General features: G+C 39.7%; 1 long non-coding RNA gene across 5 annotated transcripts in view; it reads left to right on the top strand.

Annotated features, from left to right (window-relative positions):
* Positions 1 to 17,699, top strand: part of LOC112984584 (uncharacterized) — a 181,950-nt gene that overhangs the window by 145,982 nt on the left and 18,269 nt on the right. For all 5 annotated transcript variants that reach the window (XR_010388489.1, XR_010388487.1, XR_010388488.1 and 2 more), the window contains 3 exons: positions 5,612 to 5,840; positions 6,781 to 7,079; positions 10,709 to 10,891. This is a non-coding gene — a long non-coding RNA (uncharacterized LOC112984584). The remainder of the gene's footprint in view (positions 1 to 5,611; positions 5,841 to 6,780; positions 7,080 to 10,708; positions 10,892 to 17,699) is intronic.

The following is a 17,699-nucleotide window of genomic DNA, read 5'->3' on the forward strand; positions in this document are numbered from 1 at the left end:
GGTATACCTGTGGAGCCAAAGCTGCTTTATGCTGTCTCCCATTGTTAGCTCTCCTGATAATAACCTTTAACGTAAAGAATGGAACAATGTCAATATTTTATAGGTTGTAATTAGTATTTCATAACTCTTGTAGGAGTTTTAATACGATAGTTTCTTTATATAGTATTATCAATATGCTATGTGAACACTTCACGAAAAAGTCTACTTTCTGGAAGTTTTTAACAGCCTCTTCTTTATAAAAAAAACTTAGGAGACTGCTTGCTAATTAGCTAGGAACATTCAGAGGGTCATCAGCAATGAGTTTATTTGTGGCTGGTGCACTCAGTGATTTATTTATATGAGGCTGTTAGAAGAACAGAAATTAATTTGTATTCTGCTGTGACTCAGATACTGCTTTTTGCCATTTGTAAAAAAATACACAAGAAAATGGTTTGAAGTCTTCTTGTATATGCTGTCAGATATCTTGAACTCCAGTATTTGCCTATTCTGAGGCTACCAACATAAAGAAATTTTTTCAGTGCCTTCTTTTTCAGTACCTTTAATGATAATCATATTACCTGCTTGGTAATATGATTACTGATTAATGATAACCATATTACCAGGCACAAAGCAGCCTGAAAGGTTGTATCTGCTTCCATCAGGCATTAGTGACTGATCTACTGAAAGCATTAGGGACTACTGTTTTAAAAAATCTCTTTCAAAATTTCTGAAGGCAAACCTTATCTCTTAGATATTCCCCCAAATTTTTTTGATTTTTTTTTGAGAAAGTCATGTCTCCACTTGTCCTAATTGGCTGACTCAGGGTACAACAAACTTGATATTTCAGTAGATAGATATCTTGACCTATCCAATCATAATTAGATTTTGTGGGTTATTGCTCTCTCCTGCAATACAATACAGCTGCTTAGACAGTTCACATTAAAAAAGGAAACTTTGTAAGCATTTACTCTTAAATAAATGTCTGTAACATCTACCCATAAGAAAAGGTTAACATTGATCACAGGATGCAGTAAAATGAGAAATAGTATCTGCAGTCAAAATAGATGCATGATAGTCGTTTCCCATCAGGTCATTTAGGTGTGTCTTGCCATTTATGCCTCAATTCTTTTGAACTTATTGAAAAGGAATTTGAACAGTGGACAAAGAATTGTTTTCTCTGATACATATTTTATTCTGTATACAATATAGGATAGACCATTCAAAAATGGGGATAGTTTCATGGAGAGCTGTGTTTTTTTCAGTGATACCACAGAGATTTTCAGACTTTGTAGTAAGTAGTTAATTTAATGTGGCTTTACTGCATTAAGAAGGGCATTTTTCTTGCTTTGGGCATATCTGGATTTTTTTTTTTTTTTTTGAGCAAAGCAGTTTTAGTTTTCTGAGCATTATTAAGAGAAGCTTTGGAGAAAAACTCACTTCTATCTGCAGAACATTGTAATCCAGTTTTCAGTCTTTAACATTTGTTAAGTGGAATTGAAAAAACTGTGGGTTTTGTTGCCTTTTGGTAAATTGGGGCTTGCTTTAAGATATATAAACACTGCTATATAGAGTAGGGGCCCAGTTCTGTAAAACAGTAAAGCTTATGAATAAAATTACTTATATGGATAAAATTATTTATATGTTTGCTACCGGAATCTGGAACTAAGAATGAGAAATCTGACAATTTTATGACAGGCCCTCAGCTGGGTTTTATTGGAAGCCACAAATGGACTCTTACATGCATTTATATACTCATTTTTGACAGTGAATATAAACTGGAATGGTTATGATGCTCATAGTTTGACCAGTTGCAAAGCAATATTATCTGGTGTTATATATGGTGGTTTGTAGCTAGGCAGATGGTAGATGGATATGATCTTCATCTACAGAGCCATGTTCATTGCCTCACCCTTGCACCTGTCTGGTTCATGCATTTATTATGCATTGCCAGGCAGGAGGTTTTAATAATACCTCTGTGTCATGATAGAATAAGGATGTTAAATATCTAGACTTGCAAAGGTCTTCCTCATTAGGAATCAAGTTGGATTAACCTCTTTAATGCCAAAGTCACTTTGGAAAGTGAGATTTAAGCAGGAAGGCTGAGATCTGCATTAGGACTTAAATGCATCAAGATTGAGCATCGCAGAATGACACCTTTGGTCCCGTGCAGTCTCAGATGTGGAGCAGCTGCCCAGGAGAGCTCGACCACATGAGCTCTCCTTGCAGGAAGCCTTCTCTAACTGAGGGGCAAATGCTGAGCACAAGCACATGTCCTAAATCCCACTGTCTACCTGCTCAGTTTCCTTCACCAGGGCCTGCATGAGGGGGCAGGTACCTACAAGATTTTTCTAAAAGGCCTGAGCAATGGTCACTTCTCTCCAGCAGCACCATGGTCACAGCCCTCCGGCAGGATTTTGAAGTCTATTTTAGTTCCTGCATTTGTCTGAGCAAGATCCCTTCTCCAGAGAGTGTGCTAATGTCAGGTTACAAACTCAAGCGCTTGCACTTCACAAAACAGAATTAAAGATTCACTGGATAAGAGAGAGCAGGTGATTTCTAGTGTTGTGAGTCACCTGGGAAACAGAGGCCTAAACCTAATCCAGTCTTTCCCTCCCTTCTCATTCCCTCATCTTTAATTGTTTTATACTGAGTGCGACAACTTCAAGAGAAAAGGTAGAGAATGCCCTTTCATCTTTTGAAAATTATGGTGCTTTACCCAGCTAACAGCTGTAGGTCACAGTTACTCTGAAAGTTTCATCCATAAATCTGTTTGAAGAAGCTATGTTTTTTAACAGATATTTGTACAGTACATAGAAATTTGAGTCAGGTTACTTTATTTAGGTATCCAAACTCTGCAGATTGCTGCAGCAATGCAAATACTGACTGCTACATATAAAACACCTTGATTATTTTTACTTGAGTTGTGGCTGGGTGGGCCACCTGTCTCCTGGTCAGAAAAGAGAAAGGTTAGGAAAATAGTATCCTCTTTTGAAAATGTTATCATGTTTAGATGGAAAGAGCAAGATGGCAGAAAAACAAAAGAGCAAAAATAACAGATGAGTTAGGTGTACCACAGTCCAGAGATAGACACCTAGTTAATACTAGATAGACAATAGGAGATGGACTAGATAACACTAGGTAGACTGGGTAAACAGTTCTTAAAAGCACACAGTTAGTTAAAAAACAAGCAATTGTATAGCGTATCAGCCTCAGCAGTATTTTGATGTTAGGCTGGTGTGAAATGTTAATTCTTGATGAGTTTGTTGCTGAAGTATTTTTCTTTGTAACTCCATCACTTTGACATAGTTCTTCAGGGTTAGAATTTTTCCAGGGTATAATCACATCATGCCTGCTGAAAGCCACCCATCGCTTCCTAAATACTTTTAAATCTATGGAAATGAAGATGTCCTGCTTGCTGGGGTAGAGTGTCAAAAATACTCCTAGATGCCAGAGCAAAGCCTGTGCTGTGCAGAAGTGAAGGAACATGTGACACTTTTTGGGTCCCTACAGGCTCTCAGTACCCAGCTTGGAGGCACAGCATGTGAGAAGGCTGCTCAATAGTTCAAGCTCCCTCACCTTAGACATTTCTTGAGGAACTTCTGAGGTAACATAGGTATTGTGGTTACCATGGCTAAGGTTTAATATTCCTGGAGTAGTTTCACTCTTATTCCTTTTCCCCTTATGTTTTTTCTCTGTTATTTTCCTCCTGTTGTATGTCAGGTGGGTTCTTTCTTTTTCACAGATTACAATGAACAATTAAAGCTTTCACAGACCTCAATTTTTCCTCTGCAAACTCATTGTCCCTCAGTTATATATGTGCAATTCCACTGTCTTCAAGATAAACCTGCATCTGTGTAATCCTATCAGGAATATGAATACTGTAATGGCAGTCAGTTGTGGAGCTTAAAATATACTCTCTATGCCCCCAAATACCCATTTGTTTCAAAAGGCATTTTAGGCATACAAAAACATAGAGTCAGAGCCGGGTTTGTCCATTCTGTTCCCCTGGGCCTTTGGAGTCTCTTTTTTCTTTCTTGACTAAATTCCAGATGGCTCAGGAGGGAGATATTCTGAAACCCAAAGTAATGAGGAAACTGAAGGAAAATATTCTGGGAAAAGAAAAGAATAAAGAAAAGATAAGAAAAGAAAAGAAAAGAGAAAAGAAAAGAAAAGAAAAAAGGCAAATAGTATTTACATATGTTTAACTTCTGAGTTACCAATTTACCATGTTTAGGCAAAACAGCAGACAATTTATTCCAAGCCCTCCGTTTTATTCTAATCCTTAGTATGTACTCTATAGCTTGCTCCTGCTCCCTTTCCAGAGTGCCACTTCCTCCGATTTTTGCCTGCTTCTATCTTTGTGAAGGTTATGTGAAATCTGCATGAGAAGAATACTGAGAACCTATTTTCAAAACTTGTTGAAGTGAGGTGACTTATATGACCTACAGGTTATTCACTGAAAACATAGCAATAGCCTTCCTGAAGACTGTGAATATGCTTTCTGAGGTTCAGTCGGAAGTTTGTCTGGTTCCCCCCATCCGTGGACATGTTGTCAGGTTAGGTCTAGGTGCTTCTTGTTTATGCCATTTTTTCATGGGGTGTCTATCACTATGCCCATATAGATTTCTGTAAGAACAAATCACAAGTTAAGCCTCTGTGGATTGCATGTGCGCTATGGAAATTCTTTTCACATACGTTGTCCGCATTTATCCAAAGGCTTTTAAATCTTTAACGCCGAAACAGCTCATTAATGCTAGCACAGCTGTCTGTATGTTCCAGCGTTTTTCAGTTTTAATTCATGGTTCTAGGTCCTGAAGACAGTAGATGATAGAAGGTATTAAAATGTCTATCATCGGAGTGACTCTTTCCGAGCACCGACAGCAAGAAACTACAAATATTGAGCCAGTCTGATAGTAACAAAAAGGAGAAACCAGAGCAACTTTTTTATTTCTTAAGAATGAAATGAGAATGTCATAATCAGTGTTCCCAATATTAAGTCTATTAGAAAAAATAGCGGCTGATGCAGGCCGCTTTCAGAATGAATTTCAGAATGAAATTTTATGGCCTGTAATCTGCAGGGGGACAGATGAGATGATCATAACAATTCTTTCTGATCTTCAGTTTTATTATGTCAGTATATTAACTAAGTTCTATATCATAGAGTGGGTTTGCACTAAACCCTTTCATTTACGTGAAGACACATTATTGTACTCTTGGCACCTAGGTGCTCTGACTGTGAAGAAGTCGTCCACTGTGTTGCATAAATTCGTAATAAAAACACGAATCCAACCCACAGAAACAGAGTTTCAGCAAATATGAACTGGGGTGGTCCTGTTGATTTTTATGAAGGTATATCAGTTTACAGCTGAAGAGCAGGATCACAATCAATGTGAAGAAAGGTAAGTTGAAAACAGGCGCTTATAGGAAGGAAACCTCTGGAACAAACCCTCCAGTGCAGGACTGCTTTGTATCATCACCAGAAATATACTTAAATGTGACCTGACTCATCTGGAAAGTACAGCCTTACTCCAAAGGTGCCCTCGCTACTGCTGACAACCTAGGCAAGGAGGAGTGACTGGAGGGAAGGTCAAAGCTGCTGCAACTTCATGCTGTTTCTTCTTTTCATTTTCAGCCTGTTGTGCCTCTTGCAGGCATGTGTAAATTAAGGAGGTCCTTCTCCTACTATAACATGACATGGGAAGAACACATCTGCAAAGAGCTGTTGCACCAGTACAGGAGATGGGCAAACAAATCCTTCAGGCCACCCTTGCAGTCCAGTCACTGACTGAGGTCAGCTCCACTGCCTTCTAGGTTCACTCATACACCCAGCCATCCCATCTTGGAGTGCTTCCTCAGAAAAGGTCAGATAAATCTCATTCTGCGAGGTATAGGAATGCATTTTTGTAATATATTTATATAATATAGGTCATCAGTAAGACTTGAGAGGAAATGTGACTAAAATTATTCACTAAATACCTTTGAAAACATCATCGGGACAAATGTGATCCCTAATCATGAAAGCTGAAAGCCAAATATTAAATTGTTGATCGTATCTATTCACGCTGTTATAAATGCTGTACTGCACTAACATTACACTTTTTAAAATGAAGATTAGAGCTCGAGGTCAGCTTCCTAAAAGGACATCTACATGACAAAAAAGTCCTTAAGTGAGAACATTTTGGAAAATAACTTTCATACGCAGTATGAAGTAGTCCTTGGGTGTGCATGAATCCTGAGGCATTAAAATCTGCTGTCCTGGATATAAAAGTGTATTCCTATTTTACTGTCCTTAGCTGCACAGGTGGTTTGTACAGCCTCAGCCACAGCTGTCTTTTGTTAGACGGATGTCTAACGAAAGCCTGGGGTGTCTTCCATCAAGATGATGACACTGAATGAACTGAAGCTATGTTGAAGAGCTGGTCCTTAGTTAGCAAGGGCAATACACAGATGTTAAGTCCTGTCCTTGCAGGCTTATTTTTCAAAATCTGTTATTGAATTGTGCCTCTCTGGTTTTTTTGAATTCCCACATTTGAGAAGCTCCAAAGAAACCTGAATTTTAGTGAGAACCACAGGAGGCTCTGTTGAATTATTTCAAGTGCAAGTCCAGAATGAATCGGGGTTATTTCTGAAAATTTTAGCCATTAGTTATTCGACCTTTTGGATGATTGGCAGCCTCAGGGATGAAGGAAATATGTGGCCTGCAATGTGATTATAGTCCTAGTGAGACTTTATCGGGCTCAGTTTATTTTACTTAGCTGCTGAAACAGCCCTGCCCTTATTCAGACTCTACTTCTTTTTCAGGCAGGAAGTGCTTTGAAAAAGCTGCCTTGTCTTGGCGCTGAAACTCTCTGAGACACAGTTCAAGTGCACAAGGAAAACTTGTTGAACGCTCCTGCCCTACCGCCTGGCTAGGATCTTGTGCTTTATTTACGGCTTTCCTTATTACATCAAGTCCAGGACGCAGCTCATCTACGATTCCACCTTCTCTAGGCAAGAGCTAATATTTTGACTCCTCAGACATATCGGCCCTACTTAGTCTCAGCACTGCTTGGCCATGAAATTCCATATGGATTTTGGGATATTTCTCTGCACTTTTTAAGGCAAGAATGATTATGATTCGTTGTCTCTAGTATCTGCTCTCTGCAGTTTCACAGTTGTTCATGAGTGTGTGAATTAGTATCTGTGAGCTACCCGCTCACTGCAGTGAGATACACACTGAAGTGGGTGGGTGGCAGGATTTTTAACTGATGTTTCCACTGGTTTGTGGAACTCTGAGCTCTTGTTTGAACTGCTTGATCTTTCATGACTCCTTAATCTAACTGTGAAGAATATTTGCATTTCCTGTTGCTTTCACTCATTTCTAAATGCATGCTGATGCATACAGTTATATCTGCCTAAAACGTTCCTCAACACTGCATTAAGGTATAAATATCTTTTCCTGCTGTTTGCAACACAAACATAAAGTTTTGCTCAAAGACAATTTTCTGACAGAACTTTCATATGTCAGAAAATGATGCTTTGATGGATTGAGATATTTCACATGGACTTGTCAATTCTTTCAAAACTCTGGGGAGAAGCTGTCAGTGATGCTGCTTCCTAGGGTTTTTGATTGTTGTTCCTAGGGTTTTTGTTGTTTCTGTTTTCCATTTGTCCACTTATTCTCTAGCTGCAAGCTTTCTGCTTGCTGGTGGCATAGGACAACTGTCTCCAATCTTCCTGGCTTACCATCTCCCATATTTCTGGCCTTGTCGCGGCCCGAAAGGAGTCGTTCAGGACGACCTCCCTCCCCTTGGGGCCAAACGACCAAGTTCGTGATGCCCTTGGACTGAATTAAGGTGAAACGACACCAGCCAACCGGTTTTAAGATTTATTAACACAAAGATAAGGCATGTGGTCAAATAGGATAATTCAATGGCGAATACTGCAACTAGCTAGACAAAACAGATCTTACCAACATTCAACAAAAGAGAGGGGGAAAGAGAGAGAGAGAGAGAGAGAAAGATATCACCACCCGTGGATCCAGGGGCGTCCTGCTGGTCCTCTTCCTTTGGGAGTCTCGGCAGTGGGGGGGCTCCTGTCTGGTGGTAGGTGGGTCCTCTTCACCCTGGGTGTAAGTTTCGGTGGTGCGCGTGCAGTAATTACAACTCGAGTTGGGTCCGACCCTAGGTTAGCTCGGAATGACACGCGTGCAGTGGTTACAGCTTGAGTTGGGTACCTCCAAAGAGGGACCCTGAACAAAGAGATCCCTGGGCAATTATAGCTTTTTCAAATTAAGTTTCCCACCCCCCCACGTGGTCTGGGGTCTCCTGCTCCTTATTGGATCTCATCGTTGTTCCTAGGCAGGCTGTTTCTTTTCTCCCTTATCTTTTCTGTTGCAGTTTCTGCAGACAGGTGTGTCTTCCTTCCTCGGGTCCCACCATCATCTCTCAAGGTCTTGACAAAGAGGTGGTAACTCCAGCAATTAGCACTGTTTCAGCAGTGCACAGGAATGCAAATTGCTGGTAACTCCCTTATCGTTCCCGCCTGCACCAGCTCTGGGGCCCTTTCTCACCAAACTAGGGAGTGCGGCCTAAGGCTTCAGCAAATTTAGCCACTCATGCCAAGCAAGTTTTATAGAAGTTGTGCTAAAAACAGATCCCAAAGTCTCTGCCCGACTGTGGTCTCGTTCAGTGCAGGCTCGGTGTGTTCCGGGTGGTCGCAGGGAGACCATCTCAGGGGTCGCAGCAGCCCAGTCCTGTTTCCGCCAGGGACAGATGGCTTGTCCGGGGTTATGGCCTGCCTGCACCCCATGCACCAAGAAATGTTTAAGGCAAAAAATTCATTCATCTGTCCGCCACAGGCCTCCTCCACTCCTCGCGATGTCCTTATGCCCAGATGGATCATTAGATAGGTTGCCTTATTCCCCACGATCCTTAAGTCTTGCAAGCCAGGCCCTGTCTCTTTGGTCTGCCTGTCTCCTGGGGTTCTCAAAATGACCGTCCTGGGGATAGTGAGGCTCACCAGTTTGCCAACTGGTAGGGCTTTCAGCTGTCCAGCTGTCCATCTGCTTGTGAATAGGCTACCTGGGTACCTGACTCATCAGAAGGCAGGAGAGCTGGCTAGGCTCACGAAAGTCTATTGGATTCCAAAATTTCAGGAGAAGCAATATATGAGCAGAAAAAAAAATCAGTGTTTTCTTCTGTAGGAAATGTTATGTTTTATTTTAAGTCAAACAAAGATAAATATACCTAGTGTCCAATTTCTTTACAGATGATTCTAGTCAGCTGTCTTGTAGGGTACCTTTACTATGCTACTAGCTGCAGAATGTAAAGAAAGAATTTCTCCTGAAGATCTCCAGGAACCCCTATACAAATAAGAAATGCATCTAGCACTTCAACTAGGAAAGCTTTATATGAAAATCCCTAAAAGAAAATATGAATCACACGTTAATTTTGTTCCATGAAGAAATGCAAAGGGTAGCAATAATTTAAAATACAGTCCCTATGGCAAGCTGAAAAATGTATTTCTAGAAGTGCCTGGTGATATTGGTTTGAAAGCTGCTAGAATAAGAACAGGAAAATTTAATCTCCCTCCACCCCACTTTTACTTTATTGGACACACACAGGTTACAACAACAATTGCAATTGTTTATTATAAAAAAAACCAGAGAAATATTTTAAAAACTCATGAAGATATGAAGGGAAGATTGGTGGAAAGAAAAACAAAATCAGGATAAGAGGAAGCTAGAAAGGGGTTTAAGTAAGTTTAGTCATGGATGCTGTAGCCTTAAAATATAAGAAACCATAAAAACCCATACTAAAATAATGACATTCAGGAACAAGTTGGGAAAATGAGTATTTCTGTAAAAACAATTATAGAAACATTAGAAAAAATGACAAGTGTGCCATAAAATGAAACAGGTGGGTCAATATGTGAGAAGTCTCAAGTGGGAGAAATTCATAGTAGTTATTTCTCCTCAGTTTGCAGTATGTAGGATAACAGGTCATCAGGAAGCCTTATGCAGAAATCAGGAAAATTTTTAAGGATAACAATTAGCAAAGCCAGGAGCAAAGGGCAGTTAAAGAGCTGATAAAAGAATATTTGTCACCTCAGATACACACTGAACTGCAAATTGTAATGGACTGAAGTGTGTGTGGGGGAATAAGAACTAGAGCAGCCATAAAAAAAAAATTAAATCAGGAATAAAATAATTCTCTGCCAGAAAATAGAAAGAAATAAATGTGTTGCTTCTCTTTAGAAAGTAGATATAAAAAATTACTAATCAGTGGCTCATGAATCTATCCAGAATGGAACATTCTAACATCTAGTAAAAGAATCAATGCTCCAGACCTGAGACCTGTGTAAATTAGCATACCTCCATTGATTTAGTTCAAGCCACATTGATTTATACTAGATAAAAATCAGAGATGCAGAGCAGACATTTGGTAAAAAATGTGCAATATCTACTGCTAACTGAATACTCAAAAAAACCCTGTCCCATTTACTCACCTAAATGCATTTTCACTTGCCATGTTTGTATGAATATTGACGTATTAGCCAGTAAGCTTATATCAAGAACACATTTTCATTAATTTTCAAACATGTCTATTAGAAGACATACTTGTTTGATCCACTGTATTGACAGAGACTTAACTGGGAGCAAGAGAAAAATGTATTTCTTGATATGCTGTGTTTTTAAATTTTCTTATCGGTAAAATTCTTTCCCTCTTCCTCTGAATTACAAGTACAGGCCCCTGATGATGACAAGATTCAAGGCTACCCCAGTGTGGTATTTCCTGCATTGCTGTAGTGCCTGTACCAATGACCTTTGCCATAACAACTGAAACGTATCTGATCCTGGAGACTGAACGTCTTGCATGTTCCCTGAGAGCAGACAATTTGGAAAACCTTCAGGTCTGAGCCAAGGCTCATGGTGAGTAAAAGACATTAACTTGGAAAAACTAAACAAGCTGAAAGACTGCTTTTGTCGCTGTCACCGGACCAGATGTGAGGAGGACAGATAAGATATTAAATAAATATGATCATGTTGGACACTTTTATCAAAGGTGCTATATAGAAACAGTGGTGACTCAATAATAAAACTTCATTATGAAGATTGTCATTGCAGAGATAGCTTAAGTTGGGTTCCTGGCAGCGAGGTTACCTACAGAAGAAGTGATAGACTTGATGTTTGGTTCATGTTTTTATACTTTTTTGATATTGATGACCTGATGACTTTTAAGTTCAGGTTGCAGAGGTTTTTTCTAATGATTATTTTTTTGCTTCAGGCTTACCAAATGCATTTGTTGGCTGCATAACACCATCTTATTTCCATTAATTTATTTTCAAGCTTCATATCTTGACTTTAATGAAAAATGGAAGAATTGTCTTTGAAGCTCCTGTTTATTTAGACTCATGTAAGAAAAAAATGTACAGATCTGAACTGCATTGTATTTGCATTGCTCTGCAGAAGATGAAAGGTCAAAGTTCAATTATTCCATTGTCAGCATTCAGATGGGTAATTTAACATGTTTGGTTTTGTTTACAATGTACCCAACCACTCCTTTTCGAAATAAAATGAAATTTTCTCATTTTTTCAAGCAGGAACATTTCTCAGATGAAACTGCAGTTAATTGAATCTGAAATTGCTTTAGATGAACATCATTACAATGATACTTAGAAGATAGTTTTCAGGGGTTTATTTAAATTGGCTTTTGAAAGAAAACTCGCAGAGATTTTTAATGCTGCATTTAAAAAAAAAGTTCAAGACACAGTCGTTTGGATAAAATAATTTAAAAGGATTCTAAGAAGGTTTGGCAGACCTTATTAATACACTGAAGTCTTGAACTAAGGAAGGGAAGTTACCAAGTGTTAGGATGCTATACAAACATGTTGTCATTAAATATGCATCCATAATACAGTTTCATGACACATCCTTTTGTCAGTGAGAAATACTTTTTATTCCATCCTGTGCTTGGGAACTGTGCTGCTAATGATACTTCGTCAGCTGCAGATGTAATTAATAATTTCCATAGGAGTTTTAAAAAAGGGGGAGATTTTCACAGAGCTTCTCTAAGTAACACATGTACACAGGGTGCTCAGTGTTTTACTGACAGATCAGGGAAGAATGAAGTGCATCATATACATGTGTCTTAGGCCTGTACTTCTCGAATGGCTGTCAGGGGAGTCAATGGGGTTGTGAAAGGAAAGAAACAATGTGCTCCTGGTAAATTACATAAATACAGAGTCATGGTAGTAAGGCCTGCTGTTAGAGGTGTATATTGTGAAGCAGCTACACTTCTGTTTGTGTGTCACTCGGCCTATTGTCTTAGGCCTTTGTCAAGGTACAATGGATGGCCGGGAAAAATCGACTGCAGCTCTGTGAAAGAAAGGGTGCTGGCTGCTGGGCCTGGCTGCAGTTCCCGTCCCTCCCCAGGGCAGAGCAGGAGCAAAGCCGTGCCGCCTCCACGGCTGCTAACAGGGTTCCCAGGCTTTCCCACCATGGCTGAGTCTGCCCCCACCAACCTGGAGCCCAGGTAAACCCGACTCCTCCAGGATAGCCTGGGGTGTCTGCTGAGACATGGGCAATGGGATGGTGGGAGCTATGGGGTGACAGAGCTAATCTTTATTTTGAACAAACGCCTGAATAAATGCCCAAGTAATTTGGTGGGACCTGGGGGTTGTGGCTTTCACAATGTCAGGCCATCACTGCTGCTCTTTCTCCATCGCTGTCTCTTGCTGAGTTTGGCCATTCCCTCTTCTCCCTTCCTCTCTCCCCACACATACACTGCAAGCACTGCTAGCCAAAATGTTTCCTACTTTTTGTTGACATACAATGTGCCGCTGGCCTGATTCAACCATTCAGCCAGGCATACCAGCTAAAGCACTCGGATGTCAGAATGGGGTTTGTAATCACATCAGAATACATCTGTTTGGACCATTTTGCACACTTTTGTGGAACTGGGGAAAAAAAAGCAGTCTTAGAATTTTGATATGTCTGCTTTTGGTAAGAGCTCGAAATATGAAATGCAGAAGGCTGTTTATTTAAGAAAATAAAGAAATTAAGGAAAAAATAATCTCACTAATTTTCATGTTGTTTTTCCTAGTCATTTAACATAATCAAAGTAGCTCATAGTGTTCCTATATTAAAAGAAGTAAATTCACATCACCAGCACTGAAGCAGCAATTGCAGACCATGTCTAAGCTTGGCAAAGCTGGCTGGAATTCTTAGATCTGGGAACTTTCCTAGAAGAGATGCAATATATACCAAAGAAGGATATTGATTTTTCTTGTATAAATTATAATAATTCCACAAATGAAAGATATATTAATGAAAGACTCATTCTCCAATATTAATGCATCTAAATCTTTGATACACAAATGTAAACAAATCACACTTTGTCAGCTTGGCTGGCAGAAATTCTAAGTATTAACCTGAGCTTAGGTACCAGCCCTATTTATGAGCTGTTAGCTCAGTGACAGAGAGAAAACCTGTAACAATACAGCTGTACAAAATATAAAGGTCTAAATAGCACAATATTTGGTAACAATACCTATGTGAAGTTAATAAAAAATAACTACAGTCTGATACTTTCCCTAAGAGATTCCCATAGCTTCAGAATAAATCTGTGCTGTAGGAATATGAGAAGGATTTTCTGATCAAAATAGTGAAGCAAAGACTTTTTTGAAGATAAGAACTGGCCTTACAGTTGCAGACTTTTAGAAACAGCTGCTCTTGGCAGATGTTATGCTGAGTGGAGCTAGAGAAGAAAGAATAACCTTTTACTAGATACTTTCCTGTGCATAGTATCTTTATTACATGTTGGTTGATTTGTGGTTTTTACTTATGGCTTTTAGTTGAAAGTATGGGCTACTTTTAATAGGTGCATGCGATGTGACTAAGAAAATCAAGTTTCTAAATACGAGCAGCAATCCACCCCTAGGAAGTCAACCCTCCATGGAAAATGATTAGAGCCACAAATTTAGAAAGTTAAAATCCCTCCTCTCCAGGGAAATCCTTTGACATATATACTTTAGGTCATATCATTTGTTGCTATAACAAAACTTCTGGAAGGTGTACAGGCCTGCCTGTGAGGACTGTTCTAGAGTTTCTGAAAGGGATATTCTTTTCCTAAAAGGAAAGGAAAGTAACTCAGGTGAGATGCTAAAGAAATGCGTGCCAGAATTCCTCATGGTTACCATGCAAGTTTTACTTCTCCTCTGTGCCATGCCTGACATCCCACCTCCTCGTTGTCCCTGGTTTTGCTCCTTTGCTCTCACAGTGGAGGGGGGAAGGGACTAGAAGTGGCAATAGAGGCACTGCTCATTTCCTTGTGAATATCCCCTGGGATTGCCCTGTGGGGCAGGAGGGCACCTCCTGCAGAGGCTGGGGACTTCCCATGCTCACCTGAACTTGACACTGAATTTACTCTGTGACTGACAGAGGGATTTCTCCTGGCATAGGAGAGAATGCATGTTTGTTATGCTGCTTTTAGGGCAATGCCACCCAATTTACTCCCATTTTTGACCCTTCATTCTTCACCACAGAGGTAATCAGAGAGAATAAACATGTAAAACATTTTGTTTGCTAGCTTTCAGAAGTGTAATTTGTTGCTCTGCCAGCTACGGAAAATGGAAACTATAATACAAAAGAGGTTACAATTTGTCTCAAATAAGCATTTAACTTAGCTTTAATGAGCTAGTTACTGTATATTAATTAAATCTAAATAGCTCATTGAAAGACTCTTTCTGAGATTTTTCCTTGCCATCTGGTTAGCTTGTTTTAAATGTCAAAAGCAATAAGTACTTAATTATGTTCCTATTAATATATTTTAATTTCCGAGTCTTCTGAGATTTTTAATGGGCATTTCTGAAGGTATAATGAAAGAATAGAGATTTTATCCTCTAAAAGTAATTACTTGCATTAACAGCTTTGATACAGAGTGCTGCCACAGCCTGACTTTGGAACTGTGTCAGGCAGACATGAACAAAATGTCATCATTTCGCATGTGTTGTGGCAGTGAAAAATGGGAGACCCCGTGGACCTCTCCAGAAACAGATTTCACTTTTCTTTCTCCTGGTGCTTCTGCTCTGCAAAGCTGAATCTGCTTGTGAATTTCTTGCATTTCCCTGTCTCACCAGCCTTTACAGTAGTGGCATATTAGAATAGCATAGTTGTGGAGGCAGCGTAGTCAAACTGGCTGTCTCAGTCATTGGCAACTCTCAGTTTTCATGTTACATTTCACCTATTTCCTGCCACTGCTGCCACGTAGACATGCAACATCCGTCTCCTATCATGTAGAAAAACCTTGCACCCACCAGAAAAGGCATGCTTTTTTTCTTCTTTAATTAGATGATACAAGGTGAAGCTGGTAAGCAAATAACTGGTTACTTAGAGCCATGCTCTCAGCTGTATATTTAGTGCTCTGTGGAGAGATGGAAATCTTTTTTCTGTATTTGTTGAGAAAGAATAGTCTTCTTGAAGACAGGTTGCTGTGTTTGTCACAGTAGTGATCTGGTTGCCTTTTGATAGAGGTACCTTTTCCGCTTGTATTTAAACACTAATAGCTACATCAACTCTCACTCAGTGACATGCTGAGTGCCTGAAAGAAAATGACTGCCAGCTGTATCTGGTAAATAAGAAAAATGCCATCATTCCTCCTTTAGGCCAACCTTAGTCTGCAGACACAGATAGCATGGTCAAGTGTCCACCAGCTTTACAGGGAATGTCACAAATGACAAAAGATAGTACTGTCCCTAGAGGTTGTTTTATTCCCTGCTCAAGCTATGAGGGCTCCATAGGCAATGCTCAGAGTTGGGACACAATCCTCTGCCCTCTGTGCCCAGGTGGTCGCTGAAGGCAGTTTCTGTGACAACTCCCACTCTTCATTATATAACATGGCACCTAAAGGATATCTGTCTTTTACATTGCTCAGAAAATAATGTAAAAAGGCCAAAAAAACAAGGCTGAGAGAATTCTCTAGAGACTGCAGCACTAGGACTGGCCAAAGAGTAGGGCTTCCCATTGCAAGGAACTTTGAGGTGCTGGGTTAGCCTCAGTTCACAGTGGATTTACATTATTTGCTAGTTCTCTGTGCTGCTCATTAGGCAGCTTTGGGTTTGAAGAGCTGCAGCTTCAAAGCCATTTTTTAAGAATGAAAACTGCACAAAAGCCCACAGGCAGATCCATAATATGACTAGATATTTTAACAGCCCAGAAGCAACTTCAGATATGAGCAGGTGGAAAACAGAGAAAGATCTCAAAGCCCACCATTGTCTTGAAAATGCATAATGATATAATTAGAGATTCAATGGCAAAATGCTTAACAGCCAGTGTGATCATCTCATAAAGTCTGCATGCAGTTTGAGATCTGTAAAGCAAAATGTGTCTTCTCAAATCCATTTGGATATTCTTTTTTTCATTATATTGTATCCAGAAATAGATCCATTTTGGCATGAGTGGAAGACTTTAACATCAGTTTCCTAATGCACAATTTGAATAATAGTGATTTAATACCAGATTCATAAGCTACAGTTTGACTCTCATTCTAAGGAAATAACAGTGCTTAAAACAACATGTTATAATAACTGCCAGAGTGCCAGCACACATAATGCAGTAATAAAATTTGTAATGAAAAATTTATAATGTAAACTACAAAACTTAATTCTACTTTTCATATTCTTTGCCCCATTCCTTCTTTTTTTCCCCTTGGAGCATTGTTTCTTTTCTGCTTATCTTTCACCCTTGTGATCCATACTTTCAAATGTTAAAGGCAGCAGAACTATAGCAGTTAGAGCGAAGTAGCAAACCATCTATCAGATAATCATAACCAACCCAGGCATCCTAGCCTGACCTCCTTCTGTTTTTTTCCTGGTAAGAGGGGAGTAGAATGCTCCATAGTTCTCACTTCAATTGCCCCAGTTCCCTCCACTCTGCCCGTTAGTTTCAGTTGATTGTTCTGTATTTACACTAACGAATCAGACTTGCTTCCCTTTCTTTAACCTTAGTTATGCAGCTGTCACTTCTACTGCAATGGCAAAGACCTCAACTGAAGAGAAGACAAAGAAGAAACTGTAAAGTTACTTCTTCAATGGGAAAGGAAAAGGTGTGTTTTCAGTTCGGGTTAAGCTAAACAAATGAAGACAAGACAGTTTGCTAGGTCAGTTTAAGAAGGAGAGCATGGAGAGTAAGGAAACTTCACTATGTATTGCTAAGGAAAAACTACTTGATGCCTTGCCTATGGCGTAAACTAGCCACAAAACCAGCTGGATGACCTATTTGAGGCCTGTCATTCTGTTAGAAAATTTTGGGTTTGTGTGGATCTGCAGAGACAGGGAAGCAGATCAGGAAATATTCCCATAGGAACATGCTGTGAGGACAAGCCACCGAGGCCTCTCTGGTCCAATACAAAGAGGTCCTTATATTGTTTTTATTTAAGCTCACAGTAATTATTGGCCTGATTCCTCAATATCCATGGGCTAGGATTGCTTATTGCACCTTATTACTGGTGCTGTGTTCTGCTCAGCTCAGAATGGCTGCAGCTGGGAATTCGCACCAATATTTTTAAGTCACTGTAGCCTGAAAGACCTTCTTTTTTTTCTGCTTCAGTTGCTGCTGGTTCCTCTTAAACTGCAGCTCAAAAGCCTATATTTCCCTACAGCAACTGTTGCCCATGGAGAGCATGTAGAGCTTAGAGCAGCAACTAATGGTGTTTGTTTCCTGTGTATCACCCTAAGGGAAG

The sequence above is a fragment of the Dromaius novaehollandiae genome, chromosome 3, assembly GCF_036370855.1.
Source record: "Dromaius novaehollandiae isolate bDroNov1 chromosome 3, bDroNov1.hap1, whole genome shotgun sequence".
Lineage (NCBI taxonomy): Eukaryota > Metazoa > Chordata > Aves > Casuariiformes > Dromaiidae > Dromaius > Dromaius novaehollandiae.